Source organism: Bos grunniens, chromosome 9, assembly GCF_055505025.1.
Source record: "Bos grunniens cultivar Pamir isolate PY7600 chromosome 9, Bosgru_T2T1.0, whole genome shotgun sequence".
NCBI lineage: Eukaryota > Metazoa > Chordata > Mammalia > Artiodactyla > Bovidae > Bos > Bos grunniens.
The window spans coordinates 24,064,293-24,081,599 of record NC_141173.1 but is presented as its reverse complement, the minus strand read 5'-3'; the positions used below and the strand labels follow the sequence as shown (position 1 = coordinate 24,081,599).

Below are 17,307 nucleotides of genomic sequence, written 5' to 3'. Positions count from 1 at the left end.
TCTCTAGGCCAGAATACTGAAGTGGGTAGCCTTTCTCTTCTCCAGGGGATCTTTCCAACCCAGGGACTGAACCCAGGTCTCCTGCATTGCAGGCAGATTCTTTACCAGCTGAGCCACAAGGGAAGCCCAAGGATGCTGGAGTGGGTAGCCTATCCCTTCTCCAGCAGGTCTTCCTGATCCAGGAATCGAACCGGGTCTCCTACATTGCAGGCGGATTCTTTACCAACTAAGCTATACATTTGTCAAAACTAATCAAATTGGACACCTAAAATGGTTGTTTATTATCCTGTGTTATTAGAGTTGATTTTAAAGGCAGCAAGACATAGAAAAATCTTAACCTGACAAAAATGCTGTTATAGTTTCATATCATTTATTGAGGTGACTTTGTGGATTTTGTTATTATTTCATTATTTAGGTTTTTCAGTCACTTTCTATATTTTTCTCCTGTCTAAAGAAAAATCTCCTTTTGGCAGTTGCATTGTGTAGTAGAAAACCTAATGGAGTCTGAAAAACAAAAAAGAGGAATCATCATTTGAATTGACCAGTTAAGACTGAATGAGGAGGATGTTGAACCTATTAATTTATTATAAAAGGTTATCAGATATCTTGTATCTGTGTTCCTATTCTTCAGATAGTCTCCAGTGAATTATCAATGGTGAAGTGGATCACATATATACAATATTTATGTATGTACATAAATATATAAAACAAAGCTATGAGAAATCAAGTCAGTATTTCTCTTGGTTTTCATGTGCATGCTTAGCAGCTGCTCAGTCATGTCTGGCTCTTTAGGACCCTATGGATGGTAGCTTGCCAGGCTCCTCTGTTCATGGAATTCTCCAGGCAAGAATACCAGAGTGGATTGCCATTTCCTCCTCCAGGGGATCTTTCCAACTCAGGGATCAAACCTGCATCTCCTGTGCTGGCAGGTGGATTCTTAACCACTGAGCCACCTGGGAAGCTCTCTCTAGATTTTCATTAGTCTATTGTTGCTTAGAAGTAAGAATGGGATTCTGTTATTCTTTTTTTAATTTTATTTTATTTTTAAACTTTACAATATTGTATTAGTTTTGCCCAACACCGAAATGAATCCTCCACAGGTATACCGGTGCTCCCCATCCTGAACCCTCCTCCCTCCCCATACCCTCCCTCTGGGCCATCCCAGTGCACCAGCCCCAAGCATCCAGCATCGTGTATTGAACCTGGACTTGCGACTCGTCTCATACATGATATTACACATGTTTCAATGCCATTCTCCCAAATCTCCCCACCCTCTCCCTCTCCGACAGAGTCCACAAGACTGATCTATACATCAGTGTCTCTTTTGCTGTCTCGTACACAGGGTTATTGTTACCATCTTTCTAAATTCCATATATATGCGTTAGTATACTGTATTGGTGTTTTTCCTTCTAGCTTACTTCACTCTGTATAATAGGCTCCAGTTTCATCCACCTCATTAGAACTGATTCAAATGTATTCTTTTTAATGGCTGAGTAATACTCCATTGTGTATATGTACCATAGCTTTCTTATCCATTCATCTGCTGATGGACATCTAGGTTGCTTCCATGTCCTGGCTATTATAAACAGTGCTGTGATGAACATTGGGGTACATGTGTCTCTTTCCCTTCTGGTTTCCTCAGTGTGTATGCCCAGCAGTGGGATTGCTGGATCATAAGGCAGTTCTAGTTCCAGTTTTTTAAGGAATCTCCACACTGTTCTCCTGTACTGTAATGCAAACTGGCTGTACTAGTTTGCATTCCCACCAACAGTGTAAGAGGGTTCCCTTTTCTCCACACCCTCTCCAGCATTTATTGCTTGTAGACCTTTGGATCGCAGCCATTCTGACTGGCGTGAAATGGTACCTCATAGTGGTTTTGATTTGCATTTCTCTGATAATGAGTGATGTTGAGCATCTTTTCATGTGTTTGTTAGCCATCTGTATGTCTTCTTTGGAGAAATGTCTATTTAGTTCTTTGGCCCATTTTTTGATTGGGTCATTTATTTTTCTGGAGTTGAGCTGTAGGAGTTGCTTGTATATTTTTGAGATTAGTTGTTTGTCCGTTGCTTCATTTGCTATTATTTTCTCCCATTCTGAAGGCTGTCTTTTCACCTTGCTAATAGTTTCCTTTGATGTGCAGAAGCTTTTAAGTTTAATTAGGTCCCATTTGTTTATTTTTGCTTTTATTTCCAATATTCTGGGAGGTGGGTCATAGAGGATCCTGCTGTGATGTATGTCGGAGAGTGTTTTGCCTATGTTCTCCTCTAGGAGTTTTATAGTTTCTGGTCTTACGTTGAGATCTTTAATCCATTTTGAGTTTATTTTTGTGTATGGTGTTAGAAAGTGTTCTAGTTTCATTGTTTTACAAGTGGTTGACCAGTTTTCCCAGCACCACTTGTTGAAGAGATTGTCTTTAATCCATTGTATATTCTTGCCTCCTTTGTCAAAGATAAGGTGTCCGTATGTGCGTGGATTTATCTCTGGGCTTTCTATTTTGTTCCATTGATCAATATTTCTGTCTTTGTGCCAGTACCATACTGTCTTGATAACTGTGGCTTTGTAATAGAGCCTGAAGTCAGGTAGGTTGATTCCTCCAGTTCCATTCTTCTTTCTCAAGATAGCTTTGGCTATTCGAGGTTTTTTGTATTTCCATACAAATTGTGAAATTATCTGTTCTAGCTCTGTGAAGAATACCGTTGGTAGCTTGATAGGGATTGCATTGAATCTATAAATTGCTTTGGGTAGTATACTCATTTTCACTATATTGATTCTTCCAATCCATGAACATGGTATATTTCTCCATCTATTAGTGTCCTCTTTGATTTCTTTCACCAGTGTTTTATAGTTTTCTATATATAGGTCTTTAGTTTCTTTAGGTAGATATATTCCTAAGTATTTTATTCTTTCTGTTGCAATGGTGAATGGAATTGTTTCCTTAATTTCTCTTTCTGTTTTCTCATTATTAGTGTATAGGAATGCAAGGGATTTCTGTGTGTTGATTTTATATCCTGCAACTTTACTATAATCATTGATTAGTTCTAGTAATTTTCTGGTGGAGTCTTTAGGGTTTTCTATGTAGAGGATCATGTCATCTGCAAATAGTGAGAGTTTACTTCTTCTTTTCCAATTTGGATTCCTTTTATTTCTTTTTCTGCTCTGATTGCTGTGGCCAAAACTTCCAAAACTATGTTGAATAGTAATGGTGAAAGTGGGCACCCTTGTCTTCTTCCTAACTTTAGAGGGAATGCTTTCAGTTTTTCACCATTGAGGATAATGTTTGCTGTGGGTTTGTCATATGTAGGTTTTATTATGTTGTGGTATGTTCCTTCTATTCCTGCTTTCTGGAGAGTTCTTATCATAAATGGATGTTGAATTTTGTCAAAGGCTTTCTCTGCATCTATTGATATAATCATATAGTTTTTATTTTTCAATTTGTTAATGTGGTGTATAACATTGATTGATTTGCGGATATTGAAGAATCCTTGCATCCCTGGGATAAAGCCCACTTGGTCATGGTGTATGATCTTTTTAATGTGTTGTTGGATTCTGATTGCTAGAATTTTGTTAAGGATTTTTGCATCTATGTTCATCAGTGATATTGGCCTGTAGTTTTCTTTTTTTGTGGGATCTTTGTCAGGTTTTGGTATTAGGGTGATGGTGGCCTCATAGAATGAGTTTGGAAGTTGACCTTCCTCTGCAATTTTCTGGAAGAGTTTGAGCAGGATAGGTGTCAGCTCTTCTCTAAATTTTTGGTAGAATTCAGCTGTGAAGCCGTCTGGACCTGGGCTTTTGTTTGCTGGAAGATTTTTGATTGCAGTTTCAATTCCCGTGCTTGTGATCGGTCTGTTAAGATTTTCTGTTTCTTCCTGGTCGAGTTTTGGAAAGTTGTACTTTTCTAAGAATTTGTCCATTTCTTCCTCATTGTCCATTTTATTGGCATATAATTGTTGATAGTAGTCTCTTATGATCCTTTGTATTTCTGTGTTGTCTGTTGTGATCTCTCCATTTTCATTTCTAATTTTAATCATTTGATTTTTCTCCCTTTGTTTCTTAATGAGTCTGGCTAATGGTTTGTCAATTTTATTTATCCTTTCAAAGAACCAGCTTTTGGCTTTGTTGATTTTGCTATGGTCTCTTTTGTTTCTTTTGCATTTATTTCTGCCCTAATTTTTAAGATTTCTTTCCTTCTACTAACCCTGGGGTTCTTCATTTCTTCCTTTTCTAGTTGCTTTAGGTGTAGGGTTAGGTTATTTATTTGACTTTTTTCTTGTTTCTTAAGGTATGCCTGTATTGCTATGAACTTTCCCCTTAGGACTGCTTTTAAAGTGTCCCATAGGTGTTGGGTTGTTGTGTTTTCATTTTCATTAGTTTCTATGCAAATTTTGATTTCTTTGTTGATTTCTTCTGTGATTTGTTGGTTATTCAGCAGCGTGTTGTTCAGCCTCCATATGTTGGAATTTTTAATAGTTTTTCTCCTGTAATTGAGATCTAATCTTACTGCATTGTGGTCAGAAAAGATGCTTGGAATGATTTCTATTTTTTTGAATTTACCAAGGCTAGATTTATGGCCCAGGATGTGATCTATCCTGGAGAAGGTTCCATGTGCACTTGAGAAAAAGGTGAAATTCATTGTTTTGGGATGAAATGTCCTATAGATATCAATTAGGTCTATCTGGTCTATTGTATCATTTAAAGTTTGTGTTTCCTTGTTAATTTTCTGTTTAGTTGATCTATCCATAGGTGTGAGTGGGGTATTAAAGTCTCCCGCTATTATTGTGTTATTGTTAATTTCTCCTTTCATACTTGTTAGCATTTGTCTTACATATTGTGGTGCTCCCGTGTTGGGTGCATATATATTTATAATTGTTATATCTTCTTCTTGGATTGATCCTTTGATCATTATGTAGTGACCATCTTTGTCTCTTTTCACAGCCTTTGTTTTAAAGTCTATTTTATCTGATATGAGTATTGCTACTCCTGCTTTCTTTTGGTCCCTATTTGCATGGAAAATCTTTTTCCAGCCCTTCACTTTCAGTCTGTATGTGTCCCCTGTTTTGAGGTGGGTCTTTTGTAGACAACATATGTAGGGGTCTTGTTTTTGTATCCATTCAGCCAGTCTTTGTCTTTTGGTTGGGGCATTCAACCCATTTACGTTTAAGGTAATTATTGATAAGTATGATCCCGTTGCCATTTACTTTATTGTTTTGGGTTTGATTTTATACACCGTTTTTGTGTTTCCTGTCTAGAGAATATCCTTTAGTATTTGTTGGAGAGCTGGTTTGATGGTGCTGAATTCTCTCAGCTTTTGCTTGTCTGAAAAGCTTTTGATTTCTCCCTCATATTTGAATGAGATCCTTGCTGGGTACAATAATCTGGGCTGTAGGTTATTTTCTTTCATCACTTTAAGTATGTCTTGCCATTCCCTCCTGGCTTGAAGAGTTTCTATTGAAAGATCAGCTGTTATCCTTATGGGAATTCCCTTGTGTGTTATTTGTTGTTTTTCCCTTGCTGCTTTTAATATTTGTTCTTTGTGTTTGATCTTTGTTAATTTGATTAATATGTGTCTTGGGGTATTTCGCCTTGGATTTATCCTGTTTGGGACTCTCTGGGTTTCTTGGACTTGGGTGATTATTTCCTTCCCCATTCTTACACATGTGAATTCTAACTACCTTTTTTCAGAAGTTACTTATGTTTCTTGCACATCTCTGAAAAATGGGTGTATCAAAATACTTCTGGACAATGCAAAATTTAGACATCTTGCCAGGTATATCTACCTCATCAGTAATAATAGTTTTATTCAGAAATCTCTCATCAGAGAGGCTACCTCTGTTTTCCATTTGGACTGCATGGAGAGCAAAATTATCAGATTTTTATTTCCTTACCTTTCACTAATCAGGTTTGTAACAGAGTCAGATTTTTCAAAACTTGAATAGTTTGGATACTGGTATGTGTTATTAATGACCTCTGTTGAGTATATTTTTTCAATTCTTTTTATTAATTTAGGATTGTAAAATGAGTTCTCAGAAAGGTAGTGGAAACACAGAATTTGGCCCCAAAGACTCTTGTAAGTAAAGAGGCAGAATAGGTAGTTAGATTCTAAGCCCATTGGATTATTAGCTTCCTCTTAAGTGTTGTTTTTCAGGAAGTACTGTTTTAGGCATAGAAATAGTTGTCTTGGCTCATATTTCTCAGTGATGCCAGAATAAAATTATTAGTTTACATATGACAAGTTGTCATACTTCCGCACACACTTGTCCAAAATCAGGTTTTGGAAATATGTCAGTATTGCAGAGAAAGAGTTGCATTCTTGAAGACTTAGACTGAAATATATGTATACTTGTTAATTCAAAAGGGTTTCCCTAGTGGCTCAGACAGTAAAGAACCTGCCTGCCAATGCAGAAGACATAAGAGACGTGGGTTTGTTCCCTGGATTGGGAAGATTCCCCTGGAGAAGGGAACGGCAACACACTCCAGTATTCTTGCCTGGGGACTCCCATGGACAGAGGAGCCTGGTGGGCTACAGTCCATGGGGTTGCAAAGAGTGTGACACGACTGAGGGACTAAGCACACTGTTACTTCAAAAAAAGCATCAGAGTCATTTCAAAATGATTTAATGCAAAAGGAAGTCAAAACAGTTCTTTGAACTGTGTCAGATTTTGTCCCCAAGGATTGTTTAGAATTAAGTAAGGACTCTGCAATAGGATTCTGATTGTAGTATGTTAGATTTTAGATCACTTAAACTAATAATTGAGCTATTTTAAGGTGGGGGGGAATCATTGACATGCAGGTAAATGTACCCACACAGGTGCCAGTAGACACAGCCTTAAGTTTAGGCTTAAGACCTTCAGGATCACTGGAACACGTGATGATTTAGTTCGTGAAGTCCCTAGTATGTGGGAAGAAAAGAGCTTATTAAGAAAGCAGGGACACAGTAAGTAAGTAAGACACAGCCTTAAGTTTAGGCTTAAGTAAGTAAGTAAGTAAGTAAACCTTAAGTTTAGGCTTAAGTAAGTAAGTAAGTAAGTAAGACACAGCCTTAAGTTTAGGCTTAAGACCTTCAGGATCACTGGAACACGTGATGATTTAGTTCGTGAAGTCCCTAGTATATGGGAAGAAAAGAGCTTATTAAGAAAGCAGGGAATATGATATTTTTGGCATTCTTATTAGTATTAGACAATAATACTCCCATAAGAAATACTATTAATATGGAAATATAAATAGATATAACTTCAGGGCACATTATTGGTAGATGGGTTCTAGTTATGGAAAATGGCTAGTGTTCAAACTTGGACGTTAGTCCAGATGACGGCCAGAGAGGCCAGGTTTGTCATTTTCATTGGATTTGTGCCTTCAGCTAGTTCCAAACGTATAGTTCTCAGATTTTTATTGAATAATATGCATAGATTCCTCTTATACAGTGGCGTAAGAATGGATATCATCTTTCCAAGTTTGTAAGTAGTGGTATATGCAAAGCCCTTTTTCATTTTAAAATTGATTTTGAGGTTTCCCTATAAAATAATGTGGTTGATTCTTTTTAAAACAAAGTTAAAATGCTAATGAGTGTTATCTCTTCTCAGGTAATACCCTAGAAATCTGTACAATGATTACTGCCGATATTTGTAGTACTTTTTGGAATGCTGCTCTGAATATTATGTTTAGAACTTTTAGTAATTCTTTTAAATTTCACAATGATGGGATTTAAAGAAAAATCCTTTGAGGCTGATAGTGATTCTTAAGAACAGTCAGAGTGAGAATATTGGTCCAAGTCAGTATTTAGATCTAGTTCTTGTTCACAACTATTTCTTCAGATTCTTTTTATTGTTAGTTAACAAAGAAGGAATAAAATTACCTAAAATACAGAATGATAAGAGTGGTGGTGGTGTAGTCACTAAGTCGTGTCCGACTCTTGTGACCCCATGGACTGTAGCTTGCCAGACTTCTCTGACCATGGGATTCTCCAGGCAAGAATAGTGGAGTGGGTTACCATTTACTTATCCAAATGATAAGAGTAATATAACTGATTTTAAAGTCACTTTGAAAATAGTTGAACAGTTTGCAGCATCATTGGATATATGGTATGAAAGTGGACACTCTGAGGCTAATGTTCATATTTACTTGAATATATAAATTTTTACAAGTATCTGTGAAAATATAAATATTCTGTGTTTTTATAATCTAAAATAAGATATTTTCCTACATCAAAAAAGTCTGGTATCATAAGTGGCTGCTGTACTTGGGCCTTCTGGCTTTCCTCTTAGCGATACTCACTAGTGCCTGCTCCTGTCATCCTGGGTTTTATTTAATAACCTTCCTGGGCATTCCTTGTTAAATGGTCTCCAAGGACCTTTCTAGCTTGAAAATTTTATGGCTCTGATAATCTTCAGCAAAATCACATACAGTTCTCTTTGCTGCTCAAAGCTTGATTGCTAGTGTTTTGTGGAAGTTCTTGGCTTTTAGAAATAAACAGTTTGATCTAGACTAAATTGGGAAGGAAGCACAGACAGATTTATTGATTCAAACTGCAAAATGACATGATTGAGGTTGGATATAAGGTATTTACTGGAACATGCATAGAGACCTTTAAATCTCTATGGTAAGTTTGTCGATAGAGTTTATAGAAGCATTTTCCAAATTTCTGCATATTTTATATGAAGGCATTCTGGGCGTGGAAATTCATGCATACTAGGAAGGAAGGATCAAAACGCAGTGATACATTGAAGCAGAGATCTGTCCATTAGAGTCAGAGCTGCCCTGAGGATTTGAGCCTGTACCGGCACTGCTCAACTCATAGACACCAGGATTCAACTTTCACCCAGCCATAAACCCACCTCCTCACACTCCACCTTTGCAGTCCATCATGTGGGCTCTGAGCATTGTTGTTCAATCGCCAAGTCATGTCCAACTCTTTGTGACCCCATGGACTGTAGCGTGCCAGGTTTCTTTGTCCTTCACTATCTCCCCGAGTTTGCTCAAATTCATGTCCATTGAGTCAGTGATGCTATCTAATCATCTCATCCTCTGCTGCTTCAGTCTCCTTTTGCCTTCAGTCCTTCCCAGCATCAGGGTCTTTTCCAGTGAGTCAGCTCTTTGCATCAGGTGGCCAAAGTATTGGAGCATCAGTTTCAGCATTGGTCTTTCCAATCAATATTCAAGACTGATTTCCTTTAGGATTGACTGGTTGGATCTCCTTGCAGTCCAAGGAACTCTCAAGAGTCTTCTCCAGCACCACAGTTCAAAGCATCAATTCTTCGGCGCTCAGCTTTCTTTATAGTCCAACTCTCACATCCATACCTGACTACTGGAAAAACCATAGCTTTGACTATATGGAGCTTTGTGGGCAAAGCAATGTCTCTGGTTTAATTCACTGACTAGGTTTGTCACAGCTTTCCTTCCAAGGAGCAAGCATCTTTTAATTTCATGGCTGCAGTCACCGTCCACAGTGATTTTGGAGCCCAAGAAGATAAAATCTGTCGTTTCCATTTTTTCCTTTTCTATTTGCCGTAAAGTGATGGGACCAGATAGCATGATCTTAGCTTTTTGAATGGTGAATTTTAAGCCAGTTTTTTCACTCTCCTCTCTCACCCTCATCAAGAGGCTCTTTAGTTCCTCTTCACTTTCTGCTTCACATTAGTCTCCCATTTTAATGTAAAAATAGCATGTCATTTTTCTATTCCCATGTACCCTTTCACATACTTCATGCTTTTTCATATTTCAGGTTTTGTGTTTCCTTTCCCCTAAACCAAACTCCCAACATTCCCTTTCCTCTCAAACTTTCCACTCTGCCTTTGGAAATCTGTTCCTTAATAAGGCTCCCTGACTTACTCACTGGATGGTCCTTTGCCTTCCTGCTTTCCTGAATTATGACTTTTATTTAAGACCTCCACTTTTCTTGAACTGCTTTCTTTCTTTCAAATATATATATACATATATTATAAATTCCTCTAATCTATAAATATATTACATATATATTTAATTTAGCTGTGCCAGCTCTTAGTTGTGGCATGTGGGATCTAGTTCTCTGAATGGGGATCAAACTCAGGCCCCCTCTGTTGGGAATGTGGAGTCTTAGCCAGTCAACCAGCAGGGAAATCCCTGCAGTGCTTTCAGATAGTCATGCTTGTTGGTCCACACAGTGTTTTAGGGTTGGGAGGTGAGATCAGCACCTTCTCCCGTCTGTGCCTTTTAGACTATGCTTCCTTCATCCTTATGTAAACCCTCCCCCGACATCTTTGATGTTTCTGTCAATTATCTTCTCCCAGTTTCTTAACTAACCTCTAATTCTTAATCATTTTCAAAGCCTTTCTTTCCACTGACTTTCATTTCCATGTGGATAGTGTGTTTGGGAGGCGTTCTTGTTCTTAGGATCTCATTTCTGATGGCCTTTATCCCACACTACTTTAGACTCCCACTCGTGGCTGCATCATGGGCCTTATCTTCCACAGGCAGCTGCTCAAACTCTGGCATACTGAAGTCACACACCTTAATTTTTCACAGCTTCCTCTGCATATCTCTGAGGTTGCTCTAAAGCAGTGTTTGCAAAGCAGAACTCATTATCTTCCCTACTAACCCTGCTTCTTCTCCTGAGATTTTTTTTTTTTAATATACTCCATCGTCTGCCATGTGGCCCAAATTAGAAACTTGGAATTCATCCTAGATTTCTTTTTTCCTTTCTTTTTTAAAGAAAAAAGAAATCTCATCTACTACTCATCATCCCCTCTTCACTTAACATAGTCCCTTCTGTCTCCTGAATGTTTTTCAAATCCACCTACTTCTCCCCATCCCCACTCTCATTCCAGATGCAGGCTTGGTATTTAGTGGCAGCCTGTTAAGAAAGCTTCCTACATCTGGTCCTGCTTCTCTTTATGCCATTCTTCATCCTGATCATACAGGATGTCTGTATGATCTACTCTAGGTAGTCTAAAATGCAAATTGATCATGTCACACTCCTGTTTAATGTCCTATTTATAGGATCAGGTATGCGAACCCCTTAATATCGGTTAGAGGACCTGCATAATCTTGCTCTACTTACCTCTATAGCCTTAATTCTTACCTTTTTTCCATCAAGCCTTGTGATTTAATCATAATTTATTTCAGGTCTTGAAATATGCAATTTATTTATTTCACCTTGAGTCTTTGAGCATGTTCCCTGTTCCTCATAAATTCTTCTTCCTCTTAATTTGATAAACTCCTACTCATCCTTCAGGCTTTAGCTTCTTCTAGAAAGCCTTTGCTCATCCTCTTAATTCTTGGTAGGTGACCCTGCTCTGTTTTGGAATGCTGAATTTCCTCTGTTACAGTGCTTACCAGACTGCATTATATTCTTCTACTTACTGTATCCACCATAAGACTACAAACTCTGTGAGGTCAGAAATGTATCAACCACACCTGGAACAAATCCTCATCCCTAGTAGGTGCTTCCCTGAGGGAGGGCATGGCAGCCCACTCCAGTATTCCTGCTGGAGAATCCCATGGACAGAGGAGCCTGGAGGGCTACAGTCCATGGGGTCACAAAGATTTGGACATGACTAAGCACAAGCATCGGAGAAGGCAGTGGCACCCCACTCCAGTACTCTTGCCTGGAAAATCCCATGGATGGAAGAGCCTGGAAGGCTGGCTGCAGTCCATGGGGTTGCAAAGAGTCGCACATGACTGAGCGACTTCACTTTCACTTTTCACTTTCATGCATTGGAGAAGGAAATGGCAACCCACTCCAGTGTTCTTGCCTGGAAAATCCCAGGGACGGGGGAGCCTGATGGGCTGCCGTCTATGGGGTCGCACAGAGTTGGACACGACTGAAGCGACTTAGCAGCAGCAGCAGCAGCAGCAGCAGCAAGCACAAACATTAGTAGGTGCTCAGTATATTATTTGGTAAATGAATAAATAAAGGAAGAAAGAAAGGATAAGGTTTCTTTTTGAGAATAAGGGGATATAAGTTTAGATGAGATCACATTACAGAGGACCTGCTTTAAAATAGGATAAACATATTTTTTTATTTTCTTACTGTGTAAACTGGTTTCAGTAGGGCAGTATACGAAAGCAAGGAGACTAACCAGTAGATGGTAGTACTATGGCAGTGATGTGGTCCAAAGAACCTGGACTTGAATTGAGGCACTTAGACTAGAAAGCGTAACAATTACTATGAAAAGTGTATCCGAAGAAGGTGTAACAGAGCTTGACCACTAGAGTATAAGGCAGAAGGCAAAACAGAAATTGATTATAATATTTTAATATTGGTGGAAATAGGATCCGTTTTGTAAGGAAAAAAGTTTAGAGTTTCTCGAAGTTTAATACTTTTATATTAAATTAGAATTGTTAGAGAAAAGATTTCATTGATTTTGGAGGCAAGATGTAATTCTGAAATGTTTTTGAGTAAAATATACTAAATATAAATTTTAGCTATAAATGCAGTTTCAGAATTTGTTGATATTTAAGGAACTTAAATTTTAACAAATCCTGCTATTTTTTTGAGAAGTAGATGACAACCGAAGAAAATAATTCTATTTTGTTGATGATATATTGTTTGTCCTTAATGTTATAAAATTGTTAATTTTTTGATACTGTAAAACTTCTGATACTATAAATAACAGTAAGAATTGTTGACAACATATTAATATATTATCATATATGCATTTATTCCTCGTTATAAAAAGGTTTATAATATAACATTTTTCCATGCCTCTCTTACTATCATTTTGGCAATATGGAGTTTTTTTTAAAGGATTAGTGACAGAAATTATCAATTTAGAAGTTATTCATCTGAAGATGATTACTGAATCCCCATGCATGGGTGAACTTAATAAGGAAATGATTATAGGAGGAAAGAAATGTTTATAATTTACAGTGTCAAAGAGAATAATTAAGTGTCAGGAAATATAAGAATAACAGGAAAAATGAAAGATATTATCTAAATGTTAGGAAATAATACAGAAACAAAGTAGTAGGAATTGGAGCCATATTACAGTAGGTTAACAAAGGAGTAAACACCTTTTCTTAATTCTTACTGACAAGGAAAAACTAAACTTGAATGGTTCTTACCAAGAGAATTTCAGTCAACTTCATATGACTTACCCTAGCATTCAAGACTATATATAATCTGAAATTCAGTGGCCATTATTGATCTTAAGTTCCTCAAATATTGTCCTTAAGCACAAACTCTGAGACCTCTGTGGTTTTGTTTCCCACCTCAGTCTTTCTCATTGGAATCCTACCTAAGAGCTTAGTTTAAACCTCAACTTGATTCATGTTGTCTTCCCTAAATACCATAGTGATCGCTTTGTGTGCCACTGATGTTGCTTTTAATTTGAACCCTCTTTAAATTACTTGTATCTTTTGTCTTCCTGATAAGACTGTAAGCATTTTAAGGACAAGATCCATGTTTCCTGTTTGCAGCTCAAGTTGCTCAGTTACATTATTGAAAATGAGTAATTTGTCTTTAAGGTACCCATCAGAGCTAAAATGCTCTGGATCTTAAATGCTGCATAATTCGACATACATAATTGTTCATTGTTGTTCAGTCGCCACGTTGTGTCTGACTCTTTGCTTCCCTATGAACTTCAGCACGCCAGGCTCCCCAGTCCTTCACTCTCTCCTCAAACTCATGTCCATTGTGTTGGTGATGCCATCCAACCATCTTATCCTCTGTTGCCCCCTTCTCTACCTGCCCGTGATCTTTCCCAGTATCAAGGTCTTTTTGAATGAGTTAGCTCTTTGTATCCATTAATAAATCCTAAAAAAATTTATTAAGTCGAAATATGCTTGGTCGGCCTAGTTAAACAGTGACTTCTTGATACTTTGTAATCAAAGAAAGACTAATGTTTTCACCAACATCTGCCCATACACTTTTTAATACAAAAATAACCTAGTATACTGAATGCATACAAATGCATTATGTTAAAATTTTATGATAAAATTATAACTCCCTTATTTTTTCAGTACAGTCCCTTTCTTTCTAAAGAAAGCACTTCTTTGATGTTGACATTGGTGCTCTGTAGAAGCCAGTATATAAAGTAGTTAAAACCATTGGCCCTGTGGTTCAGCCCATACTCTACTAGTTATTAGCAGCATGAACTCAACCATGGCCCTAAATCCCTCTGAGCTCAGTGTCTTCATATGTAAAATGGATAGTAACTGCCTTCCCCATTGAGTTGCCAAGAGAATTAAATGAGATAATTCCCATGAAGTGTGGAGAACTATGTCTGGCACTTAGTAAGTACTGTCAAGTGTAAGAAGGGTTTTGTCTAATTTAACAATGCCACAAGAGAAAGTCCTCTGCAGTTTTTACATATTAATTTTATGGGTGGTATTTTTGTTAACTTCTAAAACTATATACCCACTGTTTTATGTGATATTTTGATCATGAAATAGTAGGTTCTTTTCATAGTCATGTAGAATCCAGTTGGCTAACACCCTTGTGTTCCACTGCTTATAATTTCATAGAGAAAAGGCTGGTTCAATCTGGAACAAAATATCCCTTCCATGGCTTTCTTTCATTATATGATGCAAGACGCTTGTGTCACAAAATGAATTCAGGATGCCTCTCTCTAAATCTTTAGGACTCAAATCAGAGTTAACTACCAGGTAGAGAAGATTCATGAAATGAAAACTGATAGGCAGTATTCTCCAAGGAACGATTCTAAAATACCCTTTTGTAAATGAGGTCTCTTGTGTACGCCTTCACTACCTATGCCTATTCCCAAATTTCACTTAGAAAACATTATAAATTTATAGCCTGACCACACTGTCCTAAACACTGAAGGCAAATCATATTGTGGGGATTTCATTTTAACCACAGAGAAGCTGGAAACAGCCCCAAACCATGGGACCAAGTAAGTAGTAGGTCCGGGAATAGAACTGAGAAGGCTCTGATTCCTCCTCACATCCTGTAACCGCAAGGCTCTGGGGCTTTGGAACGTAATAACAGAGCATCTGGTGCTGCCGGACCACAGTACATGACACAGCAGGAGCGAAGCATAGGAGAACACTGTCTGAAAACATGCAGCCTTTACTTCGTGAAGAAGGGCTGCCTAGGAACCAGGGGAGGAACAATGGGAAGGAGCCATGACGAGCACCAGGCGATGCTTGACTGATATTTATGTTTGGGGTGATCAGTTGCTGCCACAAAGTTTGCTTCTCTGCTAAGGTTTTTTTTTTTTTTTTTTTTTTTAAGGGTAATGGTTTGTAACCATGGAGATGCTTTTACCCATTCTTAACATTTTAGTAATTTTTAATCAGGATAGCTAAACAGTTTCCTAGAATGGCATTATATAGCATTATGGTATTGGAATTTGGTACTTTAAACTTCTTTTTCTAAAAATAATTTTATTTATTTATTTTTGACTGTGCTGGGTCTTCTTTGCTTCGAGGGCTTCTCTCTAGCTGTGGCAGGTGGGGGCGACTCTGTAGTTGCAGTGCACAGGCTTCCGGTTGTGGTGGCTTCTCTTGTTGCAGTGGGGCACAGGCCCTAGCGCGTGTGGGCTTCAGTAGCTGCGGCTCCCAGGATCTAGATGACATGCTCCATCTTCGTGGTGCATGGGTTTAGCTGCTCCATGGCACGTGGGATCCTCCCAGATCAGAGATCGAATTTATGTCTCCTGCATTGGCAGATGGATTCTTTACCAGTGAGCCACCAGGGAAGCCCTGAGACTGCCTCCGAATTATAGGCCTAATATTAACAAGAAATGAAAAATGAGGGACCCTGCCTCAAGGCTGCACTATTGTTTATTGGCTTTTCCTCTTGTGTCTCTGCATCCCCTCCCTTCCCTGATTAGCAGCTGTTTCTTATGTGCCCTTAGGAACTCAGGGAAGTTCATGGAGGTTGAAGTCTATTCTTCACAATTAAGAAACAGGAGACAGAAAGACTTCTGTGTCTAGGAATCCCACAGATCCTCCTTGGTTTCACTAGGGGGACAGTCAGTGCAAAGCTGAAGTGACTTTCTTCAGCATACAGAAGTGAAAGTAGGAAGAATGAACCTGAAGGAAAGAAACGACCAAATGAAGAACAGATTGTGTACTGGAGAAGGAGTTGGTGGAAGACTGGGAAGACAGGACTAGGGGCAGAGTGGAGAGTATTGGAAATTTTATTCATATAAATAATCTGGCTGTAGAACTTTTAGACCATTAACTTCTTATTAATTCGTATCCTATTAGTCTTTTTGCTCATATGGGAATTTTCTAATACTGCATGGTTGGGCTGAAATATTACTTCTTTTAAAGACTTAAAGGACTACTGTAAAAAGTCTTCTGATCAAATAACTAATATTTCCAAAATGACTTTGATAGAAAGACAAAAGAATAAGGAATAGAATTTTAAAATGCTGATGGAAAAAATAGTTTTGTAGAAATTTATCTTCCTAGGTAACTGTAGAAAATAAGTAGTTTCAAAGGAAGGGCAAATAAATATGAAGAAAAATTATGAGTAATTGTGACTTACATAATTTAACGTGATTTAAATTCCTGTTTGTATTTGGACATTTATCCAAAAGAGAAACATATGTTTACATCTTATAAGACTAAATGAGTTATTTGAAAATTCTTGGTTTGACTAACCTTTTTACTTCTATTAACAGAAACTTTTGATACTGAAAACTTCTATAGCCTACTTAGTGCCAGTTCTTTTAAAAAAAGTAATATGAATTTGATTTAGTTTCTTGTTAAATAGTAGAGAAATTCTAAAATGAGTCATGTCTATTTAAATAATAGAAAGATTACGCTTTTTTTGAAATAGTATGAGAAATGCTAAATTCTAAAACTTCTGGAATTTGGGCAAATAAAGGGAAAACCTACTCTGATGCAATATTCTTGCCTGGAAAAGTCCATGTCCAGAGGAGTCTGGTGGGCTACAGTGCTTGAGGTCACAAGGAGTCAGACTCGACTAAGTGAGCACAATCGTATGACTGAGCACTGCTCTCATGCAGCATTCAAAACAACTGATATTCATAGTATTCAGCAGTGCAGATTACTAAGCAATAAGTTATTCCTATTGTATGAAGTAAATTTTTGCTTACATTTTATATTCGCTTGATCTTTTCTCTACTGAAATAGTACTATCGGATAGAGTTTTAAGTCTCCTAAGAACTTTTAATCTAGTTAATGAGATGTCTACACACTAGCAGTTTTAGACCCAATGTAATTGATATAGAAAATATTTGCCAATTGAAGAGTAATGGTGATTTGCAATGGCAGTGCCTTAATAAAGACGAAGGGGGAACTCAATGCTCTGTGGTGACGTAAATGGGAAGGAAATCCAAAAAAGAGGGCATGTGTTAATATACATACATGCAGCTGATTGACTTTGCTACACAACAGAAA

The 17,307-nt window shown here is 37.7% G+C and overlaps 1 protein-coding gene across 1 annotated transcript in view; it reads left to right on the top strand.

Moving 5' to 3' along the window:
- Window positions 1–17,307, top strand: part of ME1 (malic enzyme 1) — a 220,965-nt gene that overhangs the window by 160,370 nt on the left and 43,288 nt on the right. The gene's annotated exons all lie outside the window — the stretch shown is intronic.